Source organism: Schistocerca piceifrons, chromosome 2 (genome assembly GCF_021461385.2).
Source record: "Schistocerca piceifrons isolate TAMUIC-IGC-003096 chromosome 2, iqSchPice1.1, whole genome shotgun sequence".
Taxonomy (NCBI): Eukaryota; Metazoa; Arthropoda; class Insecta; order Orthoptera; family Acrididae; genus Schistocerca; species Schistocerca piceifrons.
In genome coordinates, this window is record NC_060139.1 from 94,945,320 (window position 1) to 94,970,294 (window position 24,975).

The window sequence follows — 24,975 nt, forward strand, 5'->3', positions numbered from 1 at the left end:
CATAAAATTAACAATTGAACCTATAAAATGAATATCCTGAGAATCCTTTAAATTATGAATTATTGAACCTGCACACATAAACAATAAAGCCTTAAATAAAGCATGAGCTAATAAATGAAAAAATGCAAGTTTTGGATAACCCATAGCCAAAATTCTTATTATTAAACCAAGTTGTCTTAAAGTAGAAAGAGCAATAATTTTCTTCAAATCAAATTCAAAATTTGCTCCCAAACCGGCCATAAACATAGTTATACAACCGATTAAAAGAAAGAATCAACCACAATTATAAGTATCTAATATTGGACTAAAACGAATTAATAAATAAATACCAGCAGTAACAAGAGTAGAAGAATGAACCAAAGCAGAAACAGGAGTAGGGGCTGCCATAGCAGCAGGAAGTCAAGAAGAAAAGGGAATTTGAGCTCTTTTAGTTATAGCTGCTAAAACAATTAATATAGTAATAAGCTTTATTTCAAAAGAATTAGAAATAAAATCATAATAATAAATATAATTTCAACCGCCAAAATTCAATATTCAAGCAATAGAAATTAAAATAGCAACATCACCAATACGATTAGAAAGTGCAGTTAACATACCCGCACTATAAGATTTCACATTTTGATAATAAATAACTAAACAATAAGAAACTAAACCTAAACCATCCCATCCTAATAAAATTCTAATCAAATTAGGACTAATAATTAAAAACCCTATAGAAAGAATAAATATTAAAACTATAATAATAAAACGATTTATATTCTTTTCTCCCGATATATAATCCTCTCTATAATAAATAACCAAAGAAGAAATATACATAACAAAAGATATAAAAATAAGAGACATTCAATCCAAAATTAAAGTCATAACAACCATAGAACCATTTAAATTAAAAAGCTCTCATTCAACAAAAACTCTATAATCAATTATTAAATAATAATACCCAAAATAAAAATTATAGTTCTAGAAAAAAATAAAGTAAAAAAAACTCAAAGAACAAATAGAAAACAAATTCACGGCCTAAGATGAAAAAATTCATATCATTGATTCCACAAAAAAACATTTTTAATTAAAATACTTAAGCAAACTAAACAAAAAAATACTCCCCCTTTAAACAAAGAATATTTAATGGCAAACAATGTAAAAGTAAAAGATGATATTCACGAAAATAACCAAGAGAACAACTATAAACACCAGAATGATAATTACCATGCTGCGTCTTATGGAAAGCAATCTACGTGGCAGGATTAAGCCGTCTTCGCTTACTTATATCTATACGTAAAGACTGGCAAGTACAACGATTCCATTCGTTCCCCAGGAACTAGTACATCGCATGCAAGTTTGTTAAATCCATGCGCATGCAGCACCCAAAACGGTGAGATATCTTTCCTGCGGGGAGGAACAGCTGAGGTCGTCTTCTCGCAGTTGAACCCCTTACGTCCCGTTATTAATCCTAGTAGCAAAAGCATAAGCATTTGGAGCGTTCCCCATTCACGTGTGGACTGCTATTAACATTTTGCATTTCATGATCCTAGTTAAATTTCTGCACATACAATTCCAACCACCGGCTCGTACACATTTCTAGAAACGATCGCAAAACACAGCGCCAGGTACCACCGAGACTCTAACTCGGATCGCTGGATTCAAAGTCCAGAGTGCTAACCATTACACCATGGAACCGGATGCCTGTGGCGCTCCTTAATTCAGTAGTATCATGTAATTAAGCCGATAAGATGCGATGTTATTACATGTAGGGTCCTCAGGAAGTTTTTGCGTGGCAAATGAAGCAACCAAGTAGGCTGGAAGTGGAAGGAGCACCTTCGTATGTAGCGAGAATTCTTGCCAGTATTCGTACATGAAGTGATGTCGAAGGATCAGGTAATCAAAATCGCGAAACAGCCACTTTCGTATGGTGGATGCTTTGTGCTGGAAGCAGCCTAGCTATGAAAACAGCTATGGACACAGAGTACTGTCGTAAACTGCGTGCTGACACAGAACGCTACGTAGTGGGCGGATTGTGCGTGACACGATAACATTTGCACTTCACACGGTCGAAATACTGTCACACAACTCAAGCGGCTCTTTCAGCATTCACATACACTGGTGTTCAGCACAGCGCATGTTGTAGTTGTCAGATTAAGAAACCTCTTTGAGAATATGGTCCAGATCGGATGCTGCAACTAGCAAGTGCGGCAAGATCTCAGTAGGTGGCGGGGTGCACACCTGCTTACTTGTACGGCCTGTTGGTCTAGGGGTATGATTCCTACTGTGAGTGCAGGAGGTCTCCTGTTCAAATCCCGCACAGGCCCTACTTTTCACTTTCGCGACAACCCAGCACTACGATAAACTTGCGAGTCTCTGAAAGTAAGCCATGCAGCAAGACAAACTGCATGTCGGGCCACCGGCCCATGAGACTCTCAGGTGCGTCTTATGGAAAGCAATCTACGTGGCAGGATTAAGCCGTCTTCGCTTACTTATATCTATACGTAAAGACTGGGGCGTACAACGATTCCATTCGTTCCCCAGGAACTAGTACATCGCATTCATGTTTGTTAAATGCATGCGCATGCAGCACCCAAAACGGTGAGATGTCTTTCCTGCGGGGAGGAACAGCTGGGGTCGTCTTCTCGCAGTTGAACCCCATACGTCCCGTTATTCATCCTAGTAGCAAAAGCATAAGCATTTGGAGCGTTCCCCATTCACGTGTGGACTGCTATTAACATTTTCCATTTCATGATCCTAGTTAAATTTCTGCATAGACAATTCCAACCACCGGCTCGTACACATTTCTAGAAACGATCGCAAAACACAGCGTCAGGTTCCACCGAGACTCGAACTCGGATCGCTGGATACAAAGTCCAGAGTGCTAACCATTACACCATGGAACCGGATGCCTGTGGCGCTCTTTAATTCAGTAGTATCATGGAATTAAGCCGATTAGATGCGATGTTATTACATGTAGTGTCCTCAGGAAGTGTTTGCGTGGCAAATGAAGCAACCAAGTAGGCTGGAAGTGGGAGGAGCACCTTCGAATGTAGCGAGAATTCTTGCCAGTATTCGTACATGAAGTGATGTCGAAGGATCAGGTAATCAAAATCGCGAAACACCCACTTTCGTATGGTGGATGCTTTGTGCTGGAAGCAGCCTAGCTATGAAAACAGCTATGGACACAGAGTACTGTCGAAAACTGCGTGCTGACACAGAACGCTACGTAGTGGGCGGATTGTGCGTGACACGATAATATTTGCACTTCACACGGTCGAAATACTGTCACACAACTCAAGCGGCTCTTTCAGCATTCACATACACTGGTGTTCAGCACAGCGCATGTTGTAGGTGTCAGATTAAGAAACCTCTTTGAGAATATGGTCCAGATCGGATGCTGCAACTAGCAAGTGCGGCAAGATCTCAGTAGGTGGCGGGGTGCACACCTGCTTACTTGTGCGGCCTGTTGGTCTAGGGGTATGATTCCTGCTTTGGGTGCAGGAGGTCCCGGGTTCTAATCCCGGACAGGCCCTGCCTTTCACTTTCGCGACAACCCAGCACTACGATAAACTTGCGAGTCTCTGAAAGTAAGCCATGCAGCAGGACAAACTGCATGTCGGGCCACCGGCCCATGAGACTCTCAGGTGCGTCTTATGGAAAGCAATCTACGTGGCAGGATTAAGCCGTCTTCGCTTACTTATATCTATACGTAAAGACTGGCACGTACAACGATTCCATTCGTTCCCCAGGAACTAGTACATCGCATTCAAGTTTGTTAAATGCATGCGCATGCAGCACCCAAAACGGTGAGATGTCTTTCCTGCGGGGAGGAACAGCTGGGGTCGTCTTCTCGCAGTTGAACCCCTTACGTCCCGCTATTCATCCTAGTAGCAAAAGCATAAGCATTTGGAGCGTTCCCCACTCACGTGTGGACTGCTATTAACATTTTGCATTTCATGATCCTAGTTAAATTTCTGCATATACAATTCCAACCACCGGCTCGTACACATTTCTAGAAACGATCGCAAAACACAGCGTCAGGTTCCACCGAGACTCTAACTCGGATCGCTGGATACAAAGTCCAGAGTGCTAACCATTACACCATGGAACCGGATGCCTGTGGCGCTCCTTAATTCAGTAGTATCATGTAATTAAGCCGATAAGATGCGATGTTATTACATGTAGGGTCCTCAGGAAGTGTTTGCGTGGCAAATGAAGCAACCAAGTAGGCTGGAAGTGGAAGGAGCACCTTCGAATGTAGCGAGAATTCTTGCCAGTATTCGTACATGAAGTGATGTCGAAGGATCAGGTAATCAAAATCGCGAAACAGCCACTTTCGTATGGTGGATGCTTTGTGCTGGAAGCAGCCTAGCTATGAAAACAGCTGTGGACACAGAGTACTGTCGAAAACTGCGTGCTGACACAGAACGCTACGTAGTGGGCGGATTGTGCGTGACACGATAACATTTGCACTTCACACGGTCGAAATACTGTCACACAACTCAAGCGGCTCTTTCAGCATTCACATACACTGGTGTTCAGCACAGCGCATGCCGTAGGTGTCAGATTAAGAAACCTCTTTGAGAATATGGTCCAGATCGGATGCTGCAACTAGCAAGTGCGGCAAGATCTCAGTAGGTGGCGGGGTGCACACCTGCTTACTTGTGCGGCCTGTTGGTCTAGGGGTATGATTCCTGCTTTGGGTGCAGGAGGTCCCGGGTTCTAATCCCGGACTGGCCCTGCCTTTCACTTTCGCGACAACCCAGCACTACGATAAACTTGCGAGTCTCTGAAAGTAAGCCATGCAGCAGGACAAACTGCATGTCGGGCCACCGGCCCATGAGACTCTCAGGTGCGTCTTATGGAAAGCAATCTACGTGGCGGGATTAAGCCGTCTTCGCTTACTTATATCTATACGTAAAGACTGGCACGTACAACGATTCCATTCGTTCCCCAGGAACTAGTACATCGCATTCAAGTATGTTAAATGCATGCGCATGCAGCACCCAAAACGGTGAGATGTCTTTCCTGCGGGGAGGAACAGCTGGGGTCGTCTTCTCGCAGTTGAACCCCATACGTCCCGTTATTCATCCTAGTAGCAAAAGCATAAGCATTTGGAGCGTTCCCCATTCACGTGTGGACTGCTATTAACATTTTCCATTTCATGATCCTAGTTAAATTTCTGCATAGACAATTCCAACCACCGGCTCGTACACATTTCTAGAAACGATCGCAAAACACAGCGTCAGGTTCCACCGAGACTCGAACTCGGATCGCTGGATACAAAGTCCAGAGTGCTAACCATTACACCATGGAACCGGATGCCTGTGCCGCTCCTTAATTCAGTAGTATCATGGAATTAAGCCGATAAGATGCGATGTTATTACATGTAGGGTCCTCAGGAAGTTTTTGCGTGGCAAATGAAGCAACCAAGTAGGCTGGAAGTGGAAGGAGCACCTTCGAATGTAGCGAGAATTCTTGCCAGTATTCGTACATGAAGTGATGTCGAAGGATCAGGTAATCAAAATCGCGAAACAGCCACTTTCGTATGGTGGATGCTTTGTGCTGGAAGCAGCCTAGCTATGAAAACAGCTATGGACACAGAGTACTGTCGAAAACTGCGTGCTGACACAGAACGCTACGTAGTGGGCGGATTGTGCGTGACACGATAACATTTGCACTTCACACGGTCGAAATACTGTCACACAACTCAAGCGGCTCTTTCAGCATTCGCATACACTGGTGTTCAGCACAGCGCATGTTGTAGGTGTCAGATTAAGAAACCTCTTTGAGAATATGGCCCAGATCGGATGCTGCAACTAGCAAGTGCGACAAGATCTCAGTAGGTGGCGGGGTGCACACCTGCTTACTTGTGCGGCCTGTTGGTCTAGGGGTATTTTTCCTGCTTTGGGTGCAGGAGGTCCCGGGTTCAAATCCCGGACAGGCACTACTTTTCACTTTCGCGACAACCCAGCACTACGATAAACTTGCGCGTCTCTGAAAGTAAGCCATGCAGCAGGACAAACTGCATGTCGGGCCACCGGCCCATGAGACTCTCAGGTGCGTCTTATGGAAAGCAATCTACGTGGCAGGATTAAGCCGTCTTCGCTTACTTATATCTATACGTAAAGACTGGCACGTACAACGATTCCATTCGTTCCCCAGGAACTAGTACATCGCATGCAAGTTTGTTAAATGCATGCGCATGCAGCACCCAAAACGGTGAGATGTCTTTCCTGCGGGGAGGAACAGCTGGGGTCGTCTTCTCGCAGTTGAACCCCATACGTCCCGTTATTCATCCTAGAAGCAAAAGCATAAGCATTTGGAGCGTTCCCCATTCACGTGTGGACTGCTATTAACATTTTCCATTTCATGATCCTAGTTAAATTTCTGCATAGACAATTCCAACCACCGGCTCGTACACATTTCTAGAAACGATCGCAAAACACAGCGTCAGGTTCCACCGAGACTCGAACTCGGATCGCTGGATACAAAGTCCAGAGTGCTAACCATTACACCATGGAACCGGATGCCTGTGGCGCTCCTTAATTCAGTAGTATCATGGAATTAAGCCGATAAGATGCGATGTTATTACATGTAGGGTCCTCAGGAAGTTTTTGCGTGGCAAATGAAGCAACCAAGTAGGCTGGAAGTGGAAGGAGCACCTTCGAATGTAGCGAGAATTCTTGCCAGTATTCGTACATGAAGTGATGTCGAAGGATCAGGTAATCAAAATCGCGAAACAGCCACTTTCGTATGGTGGATGCTTTGTGCTGGAAGCAGCCTAGCTATGAAAACAGCTATGGACACAGAGTACTGTCGAAAACTGCGTGCTGACACAGAACGCTACGTAGTGGGCGGATTGTGCGTGACACGATAACATTTGCAATTCACACGGTCGAAATACTGTCACACAACTCAAGCGGCTCTTTCAGCATTCACATACACTGGTGTTCAGCACAGCGCATGTTGTAGGTGTCAGATTAAGAAACCTCTTTGAGAATATGGTCCAGATCGGATGCTGCAACTAGCAAGTGCGGCAAGATCTCAGTAGGTGGCGCGGTGCAGACCTGCTTACTTGTGCGGCCTGTTGGTCCAGGGGTATGATTCCTGTTTTGGATGCAGGAGGTCCCGGGTTCAAATCCCGTACAGGCCCAGCTTTTCACTTTCGCGACAACCCAGCACTACCATAAACTTGCGAGTCTCTGAAAGTAAGCCATGCAGCAGGACAAACTGCATGTCGGGAGACCGGCCCATGAGACTCTCAGGTGCGTCTTATGGAAAGCAATCTACGTGGCAGGATTAAGCCGTCTTCGCTTACTTATATCTATACGTAAAGACTGGCACGTACAACGATTCCATTCGTTCCCCAGGAACTAGTACATCGCATGCAAGTTTGTTAAATGCATGCGCATGCAGCACCCAAAACGGTGAGATGTCTTTCCTGCGGGGAGGAACAGCTGGGGTGGTCTTCTCGCAGTTGAACCCCATACGTCCCGTTATTCATCCTAGAAGCAAAAGCATAAGCATTTGGAGCGTTCCCCATTCACGTGTGGACTGCTATTAACATTTTCCATTTCATGATCCTAGTTAAATTTCTGCATAGACAATTCCAACCACCGGCTCGTACACATTTCTAGAAACGATCGCAAAACACAGCGTCAGGTTCCACCGAGACTCGAACTCGGATCGCTGGATACAAAGTCCAGAGTGCTAACCATTACACCATGGAACCGGATGCCTGTGGCGCTCCTTAATTCAGTAGTATCATGGAATTAAGCCGATAAGATGCGATGTTATTACATGTAGGGTCCTCAGGAAGTTTTTGCGTGGCAAATGAAGCAACCAAGTAGGCAGGAAGTGGAAGGAGCACCTTCGAATGTAGCGAGAATTCTTGCCAGTATTCGTACATGAAGTGATGTCGAAGGATCAGGTAATCAAAATCGCGAAACAGCCACTTTCGTATGGTGGATGCTTTGTGCTGGAAGCAGCCTAGCTATGAAAACAGCTATGGACACAGAGTACTGTCGAAAACTGCGTGCTGACACAGAACGCTACGTAGTGGGCGGATTGTGCGTGACGCGATAACATTTGCACTTCACACGGTCGTAATACTGTCACACAACTCAAGCGGCTCTTTCAGCATTCACATACACTGGTGTTCAGCACAGTGCATGCTGTAGGTGTCAGATTAAGAAACCTCTTTGAGAATATGGTCCAGATCGGATGCTGCAACTAGCAAGTGCGGCAAGATCTCAGTAGGTGGCGGGGTGCACACCTGCTTACTTGTGCGGCCTGTTGGTCTAGGGGTATGATTCCTGCTTTGGGTGCAGGAGGTCTCGGGTTAAAATCCCGCACAGTCCCTACTCTTCACTTTCGCGACAACCCAGCACTACGATAAACTTGCGAGTCTCTGAAAGTAAGCCATGCAGCAGGACAAACTGCATGTCGGGCCACCGGCCCATGAGACTCTCAGGTGCGTCTTACGGAAAGCAATCTACGTGGCAGGATTAAGCCGTCTTCGCTTACTTATATCTATACGTAAAGACTGGCATGTACAACGATTCCATTCGTTCCCCAGGAACTAGTACATCGCATTCAAGTTTGTTAAATGCATGCGCATGCAGCACCCAAAACGGTGAGATGTCTTTCCTGCGGGGAGGAACAGCTGGGGTCGTCTTCTCGCAGTTGAACCCCATACGTCCCGTTATTCATCCTAGTAGCAAAAGCATAAGCATTTGGAGCGTTCCCCATTCACGTGTGGACTGCTATTAACATTTTCCATTTCATGATCCTAGTTAAATTTCTGCATAGACAATTCCAACCACCGGCTCGTACACATTTCTAGAAACGATCGCAAAACACAGCGTCAGGTTCCACCGAGACTCGAACTCGGATCGCTGGATTCAAAGTCCAGAGTGCTAACCATTACACCATGGAACCGGATGCCTGTGGCGCTCCTTAATTCAGTAGTATCATGGAATTAAGCCGATAAGATGCGATGTTATTACATGTAGGGTCCTCAGGAAGTGTTTGCGTGGCAAATGAAGCAACCAAGTAGGCTGGAAGTGGAAGGAGCACCTTCGAATGTAGCGAGAAATCTTGCCAGTATTCGTACATGAAGTGATGTCGAAGGATCAGGTACTCAAAATCGCGAAACAGCCACTTTCGTATGGTGGATGCTTTGTACTGGAAGCAGCCTAGCTATGAAAACAGCTATGGACACAGAGTACTGTCGAAAACTGCGTGCTGACACAGAACGCTACGTAGTGGGCGGATTGTGCGTGACACGATAACATTTGCAATTCACACGGTCGAAATACTGTCACACAACTCAAGCGGCTCTTTCAGCATTCACATACACTGGTGTTCAGCACAGCGCATGTTGTAGGTGTCAGATTAAGAAACCTCTTTGAGAATATGGTCCAGATCGGATGCTGCAACTAGCAAGTGCGGCAAGATCTCAGTAGGTGGCGGGGTGCAGACCTGCTTACTTGTGCGGCCTGTTGGTCCAGGGGTATGATTCCTGTTTTGGATGCAGGAGGTCCCGGGTTCAAATCCCGGACAGGCCCAGCTTTTCACTTTCGCGACAACCCAGCACTACCATAAACTTGCGAGTCTCTGAAAGTAAGCCATGCAGCAGGACAAACTGCATGTCGGGCCACCGGCCCATGAGACTCTCAGGTGCGTCTTATGGAAAGCAATCTACGTGGCAGGATTAAGCCGTCTTCGCTTACTTATATCTATACGTAAAGACTGGCACGTACAACGATTCCATTCGTTCCCCAGGAACTAGTACATCGCATGCAAGTTTGTTAAATGCATGCGCATGCAGCACCCAAAACGGTGAGATGTCTTTCCTGCGGGGAGGAACAGCTGGGGTCGTCTTCTCGCAGTTGAACCCCATACGTCCCGTTATTCATCCTAGTAGCAAAAGCATAAGCATTTGGAGCGTTCCCCATTCACGTGTGGACTGCTATTAACATTTTCCATTTCATGATCCTAGTTAAATTTCTGCATAGACAATTCCAACCACCGGCTCGTACACATTTCTAGAAACGATCGCAAAACACAGCGTCAGGTTCCACCGAGACTCGAACTCGGATCGCTGGATTCAAAGTCCAGAGTGCTAACCATTACACCATGGAACCGGATGCCTGTGGCGCTCCTTAATTCAGTAGTATCATGGAATTAAGCCGATAAGATGCGATGTTATTACATGTAGGGTCCTCAGGAAGTGTTTGCGTGGCAAATGAAGCAACCAAGTAGGCTGGAAGTGGAAGGAGCACCTTCGAATGTAGCGAGAAATCTTGCCAGTATTCGTACATGAAGTGATGTCGAAGGATCAGGTACTCAAAATCGCGAAACAGCCACTTTCGTATGGTGGATGCTTTGTACTGGAAGCAGCCTAGCTATGAAAACAGCTATGGACACAGAGTACTGTCGAAAACTGCGTGCTGACACAGAACGCTACGTAGTGGGCGGATTGTGCGTGACACGATAACATTTGCAATTCACACGGTCGAAATACTGTCACACAACTCAAGCGGCTCTTTCAGCATTCACATACACTGGTGTTCAGCACAGCGCATGTTGTAGGTGTCAGATTAAGAAACCTCTTTGAGAATATGGTCCAGATCGGATGCTGCAACTAGCAAGTGCGGCAAGATCTCAGTAGGTGGCGCGGTGCAGACCTGCTTACTTGTGCGGCCTGTTGGTCCAGGGGTATGATTCCTGTTTTGGATGCAGGAGGTCCCGGGTTCAAATCCCGTACAGGCCCAGCTTTTCACTTTCGCGACAACCCAGCACTACCATAAACTTGCGAGTCTCTGAAAGTAAGCCATGCAGCAGGACAAACTGCATGTCGGGCCACCGGCCCATGAGACTCTCAGGTGCGTCTTATGGAAAGCAATCTACGTGGCAGGATTAAGCCGTCTTCGCTTACTTACATCAATACGTAAAGACTGGCACGTACAACGATTCCATTCGTTCCCCAGGAACTAGTACATCGCATTCAAGTTTGTTAAATGCATGCGCATGCAGCACCCAAAACGGTGAGATGTCTTTCCTGCGGGGAGGAACAGCTGGGGTCGTCTTCTCGCAGTTGAACCCCATACGTACCGTTATTCATCCTAGTAGCAAAAGCATAAGCATTTGGAGCGTTCCCCATTCACGTGTGGACTGCTATTAACATTTTCCATTTCATGATCCTAGTTAAATTTCTGCATAGACAATTCCAACCACCGGCTCGTACACATTTCTAGAAACGATCGCAAAACACAGCGTCAGGTTCCACCGAGACTCGAACTCGGATCGCTGGATTCAAAGTCCAGAGTGCTAACCATTACACCATGGAACCGGATGCCTGTGGCGCTCCTTAATTCAGTAGTGTCATGGAATTAAGCCGATAAGATGCGATGTTATTACATGTAGGGTCCTCAGGAAGTGTTTGCGTGGCAAATGAAGCAACCAAGTAGGCTGGAAGTGGAAGGAGCACCTTCGAATGTAGCGAGAAATCTTGCCAGTATTCGTACATGAAGTGATGTCGAAGGATCAGGTACTCAAAATCGCGAAACAGCCACTTTCGTATGGTGGATGCTTTGTACTGGAAGCAGCCTAGCTATGAAAACAGCTATGGACACAGAGTACTGTCGAAAACTGCGTGCTGACACAGAACGCTACGTAGTGGGCGGATTGTGCGTGACACGATAACATTTGCAATTCACACGGTCGAAATACTGTCACACAACTCAAGCGGCTCTTTCAGCATTCACATACACTGGTGTTCAGCACAGCGCATGTTGTAGGTGTCAGATTAAGAAACCTCTTTGAGAATATGGTCCAGATCGGATGCTGCAACTAGCAAGTGCGGCAAGATCTCAGTAGGTGGCGGGGTGCAGACCTGCTTACTTGTGCGGCCTGTTGGTCCAGGGGTATGATTCCTGTTTTGGATGCAGGAGGTCCCGGGTTCAAATCCCGGACAGGCCCAGCTTTTCACTTTCGCGACAACCCAGCACTACCATAAACTTGCGAGTCTCTGAAAGTAAGCCATGCAGCAGGACAAACTGCATGTCGGGCCACCGGCCCATGAGACTCTCAGGTGCGTCTTATGGCAAGCAATCTACGTGGCAGGATTAAGCCGTCTTCGCTTACTTATATCTATACGTAAAGACTGGCACGTACAACGATTCCATTCGTTCCCCAGGAACTAGTACATCGCATGCAAGTTTGTTAAATGCATGCGCATGCAGCACCCAAAACGGTGAGATGTCTTTCCTGCGGTGAGGAACAGCTGGGGTCGTCTTCTCGCAGTTGAACCCCATACGTCCCGTTATTCATCCTAGTAGCAAAAGCATAAGCATTTGGAGCGTTCCCCATTCACGTGTGGACTGCTATTAACATTTTCCATTTCATGATCCTAGTTAAATTTCTGTATAGACAATTCCAACCACCGGCTCGTACACATTTCTAGAAACGATCGCAAAACACAGCGTCAGGTTCCACCGAGACTCGAACTCGGATCGCTGGATTCAAAGTCCAGAGTGCTAACCATTACACCATGGAACCGGATGCCTGTGGCGCTCCTTAATTCAGTAGTATCATGGAATTAAGCCGATAAGATGCGATGTTATTACATGTAGGGTCCTCAGGAAGTGTTTGCGTGGCAAATGAAGCAACCAAGTAGGCTGGAAGTGGAAGGAGCACCTTCGAATGTAGCGAGAAATCTTGCCAGTATTCGTACATGAAGTGATGTCGAAGGATCAGGTACTCAAAATCGCGAAACAGCCACTTTCGTATGGTGGATGCTTTGTACTGGAAGCAGCCTAGCTATGAAAACAGCTATGGACACAGAGTACTGTCGAAAACTGCGTGCTGACACAGAACGCTACGTAGTGGGCGGATTGTGCGTGACACGATAACATTTGCAATTCACACGGTCGAAATACTGTCACACAACTCAAGCGGCTCTTTCAGCATTCACATACACTGGTGTTCAGCACAGCGCATGTTGTAGGTGTCAGATTAAGAAACCTCTTTGAGAATATGGTCCAGATCGGATGCTGCAACTAGCAAGTGCGGCAAGATCTCAGTAGGTGGCGGGGTGCAGACCTGCTTACTTGTGCGGCCTGTTGGTCCAGGGGTATGATTCCTGTTTTGGATGCAGGAGGTCCCGGGTTCAAATCCCGGACAGGCCCAGCTTTTCACTTTCGCGACAACCCAGTACTACCATAAACTTGCGAGTCTCTGAAAGTAAGCCATGCAGCAGGACAAACTGCATGTCGGGCCACCGGCCCATGAGACTCTCAGGTGCGTCTTATGGAAAGCAATCTACGTGGCAGGATTAAGCCGTCTTCGCTTACTTATATCTATACGTAAAGACTGGCACGTACAACGATTCCATTCGTTCCCCAGGAACTAGTACATCGCATGCAAGTTTGTTAAATGCATGCGCATGCAGCACCCAAAACGGTGAGATGTCTTTTCTGCGGGGAGGAACAGCTGGGGTCGTCTTCTCGCAGTTGAACCCCTTACGTCCCGTTATTAATCCTAGTAGCAAAAGCATAAGCATTTGGAGCGTTCCCCATTCACCTGTAGACTGCTATTAACATTTTGCATTTCATGATCCTAGTTAAATTTCTGCATATACAATTCCAACCACCGGCTCGTACACATTTCTAGAAACGATCGCAAGACACAGCGTTAGGTTCCACCGAGACTCGAACTCGGATCGTTGGATTCAAAGTCCAGAGTGCTAACCATTACACCATGGAACCGGATGCCTGTGGCGTTCCTTAATTCAGTAGTATCATGTAATTAAGCCGATAAGATGCGATGTTATTACATGTAGGGTCCTCAGGAACTGTTTGCGTGGCAAATGAAGCAACCAAGTAGGCAGGAAGTGGAAGGAGCACCTTCGAATGTAGCGAGAATTCTTGCCAGTATTCGTACATGAAGTGATGTCGAAGGATCAGGTAATCAAAATCGCGAAACAGCCACTTTCGTATGGTGGATACTTTGTACTGGAAGCAGCCTAGCTATGAAAACAGCTATGGACACAGAGTACTGTCGAAAACTGCGTGCTGACACAGAACGCTACGTAGTGGGCGGATTGTGCGTGAAACGATAACATTTGCACTTCACACGGTCGAAATACTGTCACACAACTCAAGCGGCTCTTTCAGCATTCACATACACTGGTGTTCAGCACAGCGCATGTTGTAGGTGTCAGATTAAGAAACCTCTTTGAGAATATGGTCCAGATCGGATGCTGCAACTAGCAAGTGCGGCAAGATCTCAGTAGGTGGCGGGGTGCAGACCTGCTTACTTGTGCGGCCTGTTGGTCCAGGGGTATGATTCCTGTTTTGGATGCAGGAGGTCCCGGGTTCAAATCCCGGACAGGCCCAGCTTTTCACTTTCGCGACAACCCAGCACTACCATAAACTTGCGAGTCTCTGAAAGTAAGCCATGCAGCAGGACAAACTGCATGTCGGGCCACCGGCCCATGAGACTCTCAGGTGCGTCTTATGGAAAGCAATCTACGTGGCAGGATTAAGCCGTCTTCGCTTACTTATATCTATACGTAAAGACTGGCACGTACAACGATTCCATTCGTTCTCACAGGAACTAGTACATCGCATGCAAGTTTGTTAAATGCATGCGCATGCAGCACCCAAAACGGTGAGATGTCTTTCCTGCGGGGAGGAACAGCTGAGGTCGTCTTCTCGCAGTTGAACCCCTTACGTCCCGTCACTAATCCTAGTAGCAAAAGCATAAGCATTTGGAGCGTTCTCCATTCACCTGTGGACTGCTACTAACATTTTGCATTTCATGATCCTAGTTAAATTTCTGCATATACAATTCCAACCACCGGCTCGTACACATTTCTAGAAACGATCGCAAAACACAGCGTCAGGTTCCACCGAGACTCGAACTCGGATCGCTGGATTCAAAGTCCAGAGTGCTAACCATTACACCATTTTTTTTTTTTTTTTTTTTAATGCCTGCAATTCAGTCTCAGCTCATTATGAGCAAAAGAATGCGTAATTATTATTCCTCTAACGAATATATCTATTGAAAAAAAATATTAAGGAACATCCACAACACAGCCACTTCAAAAGAAGTACACTACTGAAATTAAAATCCTAAAACATGACTATATAATGTAGACTGCTTACTGAAATAAAGATTAAAACACGAAAACTTCAGTCCTGGTGTAGAGAAAAAAACATACATAAAGGCGGCAAATCCAGAAACAGTATAAAAGAAAATGGCTCACACAGGTGACCTTAGCCAACACCCTCTCTTTCAAATGTCAGGCTAAGCATATTGGCAAAATCATCTCGGAGGCCTGGCAATCGCAAGCGCTGCCAGTAAGCAGTAAGCATGTACTGCCGAAACGCTAGGTGTCCATCCTCTTCATGACAACTGTTGACAAAATGTACGAAATGGCCAATCAACCACATGACGGTATGGAGCTTCGTTCGCGGAAAAAAGGAAGAATCGGGCCGGACGATGATGTCAATAGTATAAGCGGCTTCAGCAGACCTAGTGACAAAAGCAAGTTGTTTCCTGAGCCATCGCCAATTAGCAAGGTGCCCACAGCAGGTGAATCGATGTTCAAGGGTATCCACGAGACCACACCGAGTACAGGTGTCCGTGTCAGAAAGACCAATACGGTGCAGTCGTACATTAGTGGGAACCAAATTATTTATTACCCTATACCACGTGGACGCCACGGCCATAGAGTGGATCGGCAGACTAACATTCTTCCAGACGTTCCTCCAGGACACAGATGGAGACGCCAGTTCTATTGGATTGGGACCGGCCAGCCCCTCCCAGCGGGCAATCAAGCCCTTGGTCGTTGGCACCGGTCGCCGCAAGAAGACGTCACCGAGGTAACTCACCGCAATGTAAAATTCCCGAATGTGTTTCAACTTAAAATTTAGGCGTCCGACATCGACAGGTGGAGCAAGGCTCGCCGGACGCACAACAGTAAAAAGCCTGGATGTAATCGAAGTCACTTCTTGCGTAACAATTAGAGTCGTTCGGCGGACGTACAAAGCAGACGCCTTGCGAGTAATGTCAGAGAGGCCCAAGCCTCCGGAGATACGCGGTTTCGTCATTACCTCGTAACGTAACTTGAATAGATGGCCCTTCCATATAAACTTGCTAGACAATTGGCGCAACCTTTTCGCCACCATCATGGGAAGTGGGAACAGCTGAGCAACATAATAAGCTTTACATAGAACGTAGGTGTCTAAAATTCTGACTTTTTGCAAAATGGTAGCAGAGCGCTGCTCATGGACCATCAGAGCCCCCTGTATCTTCTCGGTGACAGATTTCCAATTGAGAGCCGCCATTTTTAGAGGACACCGATCAATGATAATCCCCAAGGACGTATGGCGATCGACAAAAGTGGCCCAAGGGACGTCAGCATCGCGAAATCCTCGAATATCAAGGAACTTACATTTACCCTGATTGAGACGCGCTCCAGAGACACGACAGTATGCATCAACTGCCCCTTTCAACAACGGGATATCATCACGTTGACGGAGGAGAACAACGACATCATCCGCATAAGCCTTAACCGAGAGCTTCCCACCAGAGAGGGACATACCCTGAAGCTTGAGAGCAATAGTCCGAAGCAGCGGTTCCAGGGACAATACGAATAAAGACATAGAGAGCGGACTACCCTGAGGCACTCCGCGGCGGATAGCAATGGGCGGCGTCAGCTGCCCATTGACTGACACCCGAGCTGTTATTCCCCTATACAAATTGCCAAGAACACCACGTGATGAAGCGTTAAAACCTATTGTACCTAAAACACGATCTAAAAACACATGACTGACGTGATCAAAAGCCTTATAAAAATCAAGGAAGGCAAAGGCACAATGTACGTTTGTAACCGCCGCAACCGAGACAACATCCCGATATTCGGCGACTGGTGTCAGAATAGATCTATCACGAAAACAACATTGATGTGCACCAATTACACCCCGAAGCAGAGAAGACAACCGGCTATTGAGCGCTCTAGCAGCTGTCTTGTAGTCAAAATTCAGCAATGTGAGCGGACGAAGATTGGCAGCAGATAAACGACCAGAGGACTTCGGAATTAGAACAATTTTCCCTACTTTAAAATCGGCAGGCACATCCATCCCCCTGACAATCTCATTTAAAATCTGCGTAAAAATGCCACCCAAAAGAGGCCAAAAACGGAGATAAAATTCTTTAGGCAGGCCGTCTGGACCCGGCGATTTACTGGACGGAGAGCGAGCAATAAAATCGAAAACATCATCTATCTGGAATTCCCGGAGAAATTCGCCGTTCGCGTCAGGCGTGATCGTCGCAGCTAGATCCCCAAGGACATCTTCCGAAAGAGACTCACCAGAATCATCGGCAGAATAGAGACTAGCGTAATACTGGTGGAGAGCACGAACCATTTCCTCCTGTGCAATAAACTGTCGCCCATCATCCACCGTAAGAGAAGAGATGAAGGAGCGACGACGACGATTCTGATGCCGTAGCAGGTGGTACAAGGATGTCAGTTCACCTTCAACAAGAGAGTGAGGTTTCGACTTAACTCGCAGACCATCCATCTGTCGTCGTTTAAGGCTCAAGAGCTTAGCTTTAATACGACGAACATTATGGATCCGCAGAGGAGAGGTACCCGCCGCGTCATATAGTTCACGCAAGACAGAGTAGTAATATTCATACGTGTTCTTAAAATCACGCGCCCTTGCAGCACAGTAAAAAATCAAAGTCTGACGAATCTTGGGCTTGGCAAACGCAGTCCACCAAACCAGCAAGGAGGGGTATCGCGGGACAGAGCGAAGACATCGCTCCCACACGCCACTTATAACATCATCCATAGCACTGTCGGCAAGGTGGGAAACATTTAACATCCACTGGGAACGATAAAGTTTTGCAGGTTGGTTACTAAGATTTACAGTTGCAGTAAAAGCGCAATGGTCAGAAAAACTAGTAGGAATAACATCGACAGAAAGAATGTTATCACATAAAAAATCAGATAAATAGAATCTGTCGAGTCTACTGCATGAGGACGCGGTAAAAAACGTATATTTCACCAGGGTTGGATATTTGTGTTCCCAAACATCACGCAGATGCATCGTACGTACTATGTCATGTAAATCACGGCAATAATTAAAATTGGGGGACTGGTCTGCAGGGCGTAAAACACAATTAAAATCGCCTCCGAGCAGGAGACTCCGAGGACTCTGGCGCAAAAGATAAATAAGCTCTTCTTTATAAAAGCGCGATCGAGCCACAGTGTGACCCGAACCAGAGGGGGCATACAAAACAACGAGGCGGAGATCAAAAAGACGACAACCAATCCCACGGCCAGAGACAAGGAATTCAATGTCAGTAATAGGAATGCCCTCTCGAAAGAAAAGAGCAGTTCCTGTTGAATATTCCGGCGCGACATTAAAAACAGTTTTAAATCCAGGTAGAGAGAGATCAGAAAACAACACTTCCTGCAAAAACACTACGTCCGCACAGGCGTCGTAAATAAACTGCCGCAAAGAGGCAATGCGAACGTCGGACTCAATACGGTTAACATTTAAGGTAAGAAAGGTGTATGCTTGAACCATAGACAGAAAAGCGAGAAAACAAATCACCTACACCGACGCACCTGCGTCACAGTCCATAGCAGGGGTGACGGAGGCATCCGAGGGAGGGGGACTGCTACCCCGTTCCGCGGATCCCTTACGTTTCGGTTTTTTACGAACAGCATTAACGTTCGGCTGAACGCGTAACTTGCGTCGGCTGACGGGCAAGGAAGCTTCAGCCGCCGGTGACGTAGGAGGGTCAAGTTCTGTATCCGACACCACCCGCGCCGGTCCACATGCGGGATCCGGGGTCGCGGCGGAAACATCCGACGAAACGGAATGGTCAACACCTGCACTAGCTTCCGGCAAACATGGACTGCACGGAGGCGAAACGTGAGCAGGAAGGTCCGAGGCCGCAGAGTTGGAAGGAAGCGGAGCAGCTCCGCAGGCAGAGGTATGGGGCAGCGAAGCAGGAAGTTGTCGCGGCTCCACTTGTTGTGACATCGAAGTCGGTTCGGAAGACGGCGCCAACAGGCCCGACCGACGACCCGACTCGAGAGAAGCTGCGTCGGAGGCCGGAGGGGGGCCAGCAGCCGCCACCGGAACCGCTACCTCAGGAGGGCAGGGAGCAGCTACAGTACACAGTGGCTCGGAGGATGCCGGTCGCTCGGACTGGGGCATCTCAGGGAGATCCTCATCCGTACTATTTCCATCGTGTGGGCGACGCCTCTTATTATTCAAAAGTGGCACACCCACCTGAGGGACAGACGGAACAACATCAGATTTAGCACGCAAAGGAGGAAATTCTGTGTCAGGGGTGCGCAAAACCTGTGGCGGGGCGCTACTACCACTGGACTGTGCTACACCAAGAGCAGAACCACCTGCAACGAGGTCAGCGACCGTTAACTTGCGACGCTGTTCGAGAGAATTTTTTAAAACAAAAACCCTCCGCGGACAGTCAGTACGCACGTGACCACTTTCATTGCACAAAAAACAGGTGCCAACCTGACCACTATATGTTACATGGACACGATATCCACCGATCTGCAGGTGAGATGGAATATTCTGCTTAATGTGCATTTCGACTGAACGAATACCACTGTAACATTGCAGGCGATGTTGGCTTGACCAGCGTTCAAGGCGAATGCTCTTTACATCACCATACTTTTGTAGACCCTCCTTAAGATAGACATTATCCACCTCCGGTGGAAGGTTGTAAACACGAACATTGGTATACGTGATGGAAGCATTGGAAAGCAGAACGGTACTTACAGAATCATCCCGATGCCGAAAGAGAACTTGATGACCATATTTAGAAAGAATTTTATAAACCTGAAGTGGGTCCATGAACTTAACAAAGAAAACATACAGTTCGGTATCAAAATAAGCAGTGTGCACCTGATCCGAATGAACACCAAAGGTATCTACCAACCAATCATGAATCTCAAGAGAACTAGGTTGCACATGGCGGGTTGACTTGTCAAAAGCAAAACTAACTGTAGCCTGACGAGGAATAACCTGGGACGACATTTTCAAAATATGCGGTCGAAACCGCTACACAAAAAAAAAACACTGAAATAAGGACAGAAAGTAACACAAGGTACGAAACAACGACGGAGAAAAACTCACAGAAGTTGCAACACAACACGTAAACAAGAACGATAGTCCACTATACGTAACGCTACGGCGGAGCGGAAGACTAGGCACGTCCACACTGCACGGCGTCTAAAGCGGAACTTACCATGGAACCGGATGCCTGTGGCGCTTCTTAATTCAGTAGTATCATGTAATTAAGCCGTTAAGATGCGATGTTATTACATATAGGGTCCTCAGGAAGTGTTTGCGTGGCAAATGAAGCAACCAAGTAGGCTGGAAGTGGAAGGAGCACCTTCGAATGTAGCGAGAATTCTTGTCAGTATTCGTACATGAAGTGATATCGAAGGATCAGGTAATCAAAATCGCGAAACAGCCACTTTCGTATGGTGGATGCTTTGTGCTGGAAGCAGCCTAGCTATGAAAACAGCTATGAACACAGAGTACTGTCGAAAACTGAGTGCTGACACAGAACGCTACGTAGTGGGCGGATTGTGCGTGACACGATAACATTTGCACTTCACACGGTCGAAATACTGTCACACAACTCAAGCGGCTCTTTCAGCATTCACATACACTGGTGTTCAGCACAGCGCATGTTGTAGGTGTCAGATTAAGAAACCTCTTTGAGAATATGGTCCAGATCGGATGCTGCAACTAGCAAGTGCGGCAAGATCTCAGTAGGTGGCGGGGTGCATACCTGCTTACTTGTGCGGCCTGTTGGTCGCTTTGGGTGCAGGAGGACCCGGGTTCAAATCCCAAACAGGCCCTACTTTTCACTTTCGCGACAACCCAGCACTACGATAAACTTGCGAGTCTCTGAAAGTAAGCCATGCAGCAGGACAAACTGCATGTCGGGCCACCGGCCCATGAGACTCTCAGGTGCGTCTTATGGAAAGCAATCTACGTTGCAGGATTAAGCCGCCTTCGCTTACTTATATCTATACGTAAAGACTGGCACGTACAACGATTCCATTCGTTCCCCAGGACCCAGTACATCGCATGCAAGTTTGGTAAATGCATGCGCATGCAGCACCCAAAACGGTGAGATGTCTTTCCTGCGGGGAGGAACAGCTGAGGTCGTCTTCTCGCAGTTGAACCCCTTACGTCCCGTTATTAATCCTAGTAGCAAAAGCATAAGCATTTGGAGCGTTCCCCATTCACCTGTGGCCTGCTATTAACATTTTGCTTTGGGTGCAGAAGGTCCCGGGTTCAAATCCCGGACAGACCCTACATTTCACTTTCGCGACAACCCAGCACTACGATAAACTTGCGAGTCTCTGAAAGTAATCCATGCAGCAGGACAAACTGCATGTCGGGCTACCGGCCCATGAGACTCTCAGGTGCGTCTTATGGAAAGCAATCTACGTGGCAGGATTAAGCCGTCTTCGCTTACTTATATCTATACGTAAAGACTGGCACGTACAACGATTCCATTCGTTCCCCAGGAACTAGTACATCGCATGCAAGTTTGTTAAATGCATGCGCATGCAGCACCCAAAACGGTGAGATGTCTTTCCTGCGGGGAGGAACAGCTGAGGTCGTCTTCTCGCAGTTGAACCCCTTACGTCCCGTCATTAATCCTAGTAGCAAAAGCATAAGCATTTGGAGCGTTCCCCATTCACCTGTGGACTGCTATTAACATTTTGCATTTCATGATCCTAGTTAAATTTCTGCATATACAATTCCAACCACCGGCTCGTACACATTTCTAGAAACGATCGCAAAACAAAGCGTCAGGTTCCACCGAGACTCGAACTCGGATCGCTGGATTCAAAGTCCAGAGTGCTAACCATTACACCATGGAACCGGATGCCTGTGGCGCTTCTTAATTCAGTAGTATCATGTAATTAAGCCGATAAGATGCGATGTTATTACATGTAGGGTCCTCAGGAAGTGTTTGCGTGGCAAATGAAGCAACCAAGTAGGCTGGAAGTGGAAGGAGCACCTTCGAATGTAGCGAGAATTCTTGTCAGTATTCGTACATGAAGTGATGTCGAAGGATCAGGTAATCAAAATCGCGAAACAGCCACTTTCGTATGGTGGATGCTTTGTGCTGGAAGCAGCCTAGCTATGAAAACAGCTATGAACACAGAGTACTGTCGAAAACTGCGTGCTGACACAGAACGCTACGTAGTGGGCGGATTGTGCGTGACACGTTAACATTTGCACTTCACACGGTCGAAATACTGTCACACAACTCAAGCGGCTCTTTCAGCATTCACATACACTGGTGTTCAGCACAGCGCATGTTGTAGGTGTCAGATTAAGAAACCTCTTTGAGAATATGGTCCAGATCGGATGCTGCAACTAGCAAGTGTGGCAAGATCTCAGTAGGTGGCGGGGTGCACACCTGCTTACTTGTGCGGCCTGTTGGTCTAGGGGTATGATTCCTGCTTTGGGTGCAGGAGGTCCCGGGTTCAAATCCCGAATAGTCCCTACTTTTCACTTTCGCGACAACCCAGCACTACGATAAACTTGCGAGTCTCTGAAAGTAAGCCATGCAGCAGGACAAACTGCATGTCGGGCCACCGGCCCATGAGACTCTCAGGTGCGTCTTATGGAAAGCAATCTACGTGGCAGGATTAAGCCGTCTTCGCTTACTTATATCTATACGTAAAGACTGGCACGTACAACGATTCCATTCGTTCCCCAGGAACTAGTACATCGCATTCAAGTTTGTTAAATGCATGCGCATGCAGCACTCAAAACGGTGAGATGTCTTTCCTGCGGGGAGGAACAGCTGAGGTAGTCTTCTCGCAGTTGAACCCCTTACGTCCCGTCATTAATCCTAGTAGCAAAAGCATAAGCATTTGGAGCGTTCCCCATTCACCTGTGGACTGCTATTAACATTTTGCATTTCATGATCCTAGTTAAATTTCTGCATATACAATTCCAACCACCGGCTCGTACACATTTCTAGAAACGATCGCAAAACACAGCGTCAGGTTCTACCGAGACTCGAACTCGGATCGCTGGATTCAAAGTCCAGAGTGCTAACCTTAACACCATGGAACCGGATGCCTGTGGCGCTTCTTAATTCAGTAGTATCATGTAATTAAGCCGATAAGATGCGATGTTATTACATGTAGGGTCCTCAGGAAGTGTTTGCGTGGCAAATGAAGCAACCAAGTAGGCTGGAAGTGGAAGGAGCACCTTCGAATGTAGCGAGAATTCTTGTCAGTATTCGTACATGAAGTGATGTCGATGGATCAGGTAATCAAAATCGCGAAACAGCCACTTTCGTATGGTGGATGCTTTGTGCTGGAAGCAGCCTAGCTATGATAACAGCTATGAACACAGAGTACTGTCGAAAACTGCGTGCTGACACAGAACGCTACGTAGTGGGCGGATTGTGCGTGACACGTTAACATTTGCACTTCACACGGTCGAAATACTGTCACACAACTCAAGCGGCTCTTTCAGCATTCACATACACTGGTGTTCAGCACAGTGCATGTTGTAGGTGTCAGATTAAGAAACCTCTTTGAGAATATGGTCCAGATCGGATGCTGCAACTAGCAAGTGTGGCAAGATCTCAGTAGGTGGCGGGGTGCACACCTGCTTACTTGTGCGGCCTGTTGGTCTAGGGGTATGATTCCTGCTTTGGGTGCAGGAGGTCCCGGGTTCAAATCCCGAACAGGCCCTACTTTTCACTTTCGCGACAACCCAGCACTACGATAAACTTGCGGGTCTCTGAAAGTAAGCCATGCAGCAGGACAAACTGCATATCGGGCCACCGGCCCATGTGACTCTCAGGTGCGTCTAATGGAAAGCAATCTACGTTGCAGGATTAAGCCGTCTTCGCTTACTTATATCTATACGTAAAGACTGGCACGTACAACGATTCCATTCGTTCCCCAGGACCTAGTACATCGCATGCAAGTTTGGCAAATGCATGCGCATGCAGCACCCAAAACGGTGAGATGTCTTTCCTGCGGGGAGGAACAGCTGAGGTCGTCTTCTCGCAGTTGAACCCCTTACGTCCCGTTAATAATCCTAGTAGCAAAAGCATAAGCATTTGGAGCGTTCCCCATTCACCTGTGGCCTGCTATTAACATTTTGCTTCGATTGCAGAAGGTCCCGGGTTCAAATCCCGGACAGGCCCTACATTTCACTTTCGCGACAACCCAGCACTACGATAAACTTGCGAGTCTCTGAAAGTAATCCATGCAGCAGGACAAACTGCATGTCGGGAAACCGGCCCATGAGACTCTCAGGTGCGTCTTATGGAAAGCAATCTACGTGGCAGGATTAAGCCGTCTTCGCTTACTTATATCTATACGTAAAGACTGGCACGTACAACGATTCCATTCGTTCCCCAGGAACTAGTACATCGCATGCAAGTTTGTTAAATGCATGCGCATGCAGCACCCAAAACGGTGAGATGTCTTTCCTGCGGGGAGGAACAGCTGAGGTCGTCTTCTCGCAGTTGAACCCCTTATGTCCCGTCATTAATCCTAGTAGCAAAAGCATAAGCATTTGGAGCGTTCCCCATTCACCTGTGGACTGCTATTAACATTTTGCATTTCATGATCCTAGTTAAATTTCTGCATATACAATTCCAACCACCGGCTCGTACACATTTCTAGAAACGATCGCAAAACACAGCGTCAGGTTCCACCGAGACTCCAACTTGGATCGCTGGATTCAAAGTCCAGAGTGCTAACCATTACACCATGGAACCGGATGCCTGTGGCGCTTCTTAATTCAGTAGTATCATGTAATTAAGCCGATAAGATGCGATGTTATTGCATGTAGGGTCCTCAGGAAGTGTTTGCGTGGCAAATGAAGCAACCAAGTAGGCTGGAAGTGGAAGGAGCACCTTCGA

At 47.0% G+C, this 24,975-nt stretch overlaps 19 non-coding genes across 19 annotated transcripts; 7 read left to right on the forward strand and 12 right to left on the reverse strand.

Annotated features, from left to right (window-relative positions):
- Positions 1 to 1,605: 1,605 nt before the first annotated feature.
- On the reverse strand, positions 1,606 to 1,677 carry Trnaq-uug. Its single transcript has one exon. It is a non-coding gene; the product is annotated as a tRNA-Gln (tRNA).
- A 1,136-nt stretch (positions 1,678 to 2,813) lies between these two features.
- Positions 2,814 to 2,885, reverse strand: Trnaq-uug. Its single transcript has one exon. It is a non-coding gene; the product is annotated as a tRNA-Gln (tRNA).
- A 557-nt stretch (positions 2,886 to 3,442) lies between these two features.
- Trnap-ugg lies at positions 3,443 to 3,514 on the forward strand. Its single transcript has one exon. It is a non-coding gene; the product is annotated as a tRNA-Pro (tRNA).
- Positions 3,515 to 4,021: 507 nt separating this feature from the next.
- On the reverse strand, positions 4,022 to 4,093 carry Trnaq-uug. Its single transcript has one exon. It is a non-coding gene; the product is annotated as a tRNA-Gln (tRNA).
- A 557-nt stretch (positions 4,094 to 4,650) lies between these two features.
- Positions 4,651 to 4,722, forward strand: Trnap-ugg. The gene has a single exon. It is a non-coding gene; the product is annotated as a tRNA-Pro (tRNA).
- Positions 4,723 to 5,229: 507 nt separating this feature from the next.
- Positions 5,230 to 5,301, reverse strand: Trnaq-uug. The gene has a single exon. It is a non-coding gene; the product is annotated as a tRNA-Gln (tRNA).
- Positions 5,302 to 6,437: 1,136 nt separating this feature from the next.
- On the reverse strand, positions 6,438 to 6,509 carry Trnaq-uug. The gene has a single exon. It is a non-coding gene; the product is annotated as a tRNA-Gln (tRNA).
- Positions 6,510 to 7,645: 1,136 nt separating this feature from the next.
- On the reverse strand, positions 7,646 to 7,717 carry Trnaq-uug. Its single transcript has one exon. It is a non-coding gene; the product is annotated as a tRNA-Gln (tRNA).
- A 1,136-nt stretch (positions 7,718 to 8,853) lies between these two features.
- On the reverse strand, positions 8,854 to 8,925 carry Trnaq-uug. Its single transcript has one exon. It is a non-coding gene; the product is annotated as a tRNA-Gln (tRNA).
- Positions 8,926 to 9,482: 557 nt separating this feature from the next.
- Positions 9,483 to 9,554, forward strand: Trnap-ugg. Its single transcript has one exon. It is a non-coding gene; the product is annotated as a tRNA-Pro (tRNA).
- Positions 9,555 to 10,061: 507 nt separating this feature from the next.
- Trnaq-uug lies at positions 10,062 to 10,133 on the reverse strand. Its single transcript has one exon. It is a non-coding gene; the product is annotated as a tRNA-Gln (tRNA).
- Positions 10,134 to 11,269: 1,136 nt separating this feature from the next.
- Trnaq-uug lies at positions 11,270 to 11,341 on the reverse strand. Its single transcript has one exon. It is a non-coding gene; the product is annotated as a tRNA-Gln (tRNA).
- A 557-nt stretch (positions 11,342 to 11,898) lies between these two features.
- Positions 11,899 to 11,970, forward strand: Trnap-ugg. Its single transcript has one exon. It is a non-coding gene; the product is annotated as a tRNA-Pro (tRNA).
- A 507-nt stretch (positions 11,971 to 12,477) lies between these two features.
- On the reverse strand, positions 12,478 to 12,549 carry Trnaq-uug. The gene has a single exon. It is a non-coding gene; the product is annotated as a tRNA-Gln (tRNA).
- A 557-nt stretch (positions 12,550 to 13,106) lies between these two features.
- Positions 13,107 to 13,178, forward strand: Trnap-ugg. The gene has a single exon. It is a non-coding gene; the product is annotated as a tRNA-Pro (tRNA).
- A 507-nt stretch (positions 13,179 to 13,685) lies between these two features.
- On the reverse strand, positions 13,686 to 13,757 carry Trnaq-uug. Its single transcript has one exon. It is a non-coding gene; the product is annotated as a tRNA-Gln (tRNA).
- Positions 13,758 to 14,314: 557 nt separating this feature from the next.
- On the forward strand, positions 14,315 to 14,386 carry Trnap-ugg. The gene has a single exon. It is a non-coding gene; the product is annotated as a tRNA-Pro (tRNA).
- Positions 14,387 to 21,882: 7,496 nt separating this feature from the next.
- Positions 21,883 to 21,954, reverse strand: Trnaq-uug. Its single transcript has one exon. It is a non-coding gene; the product is annotated as a tRNA-Gln (tRNA).
- Positions 21,955 to 23,719: 1,765 nt separating this feature from the next.
- Trnap-ugg lies at positions 23,720 to 23,791 on the forward strand. The gene has a single exon. It is a non-coding gene; the product is annotated as a tRNA-Pro (tRNA).
- Positions 23,792 to 24,975: the final 1,184 nt, after the last annotated feature.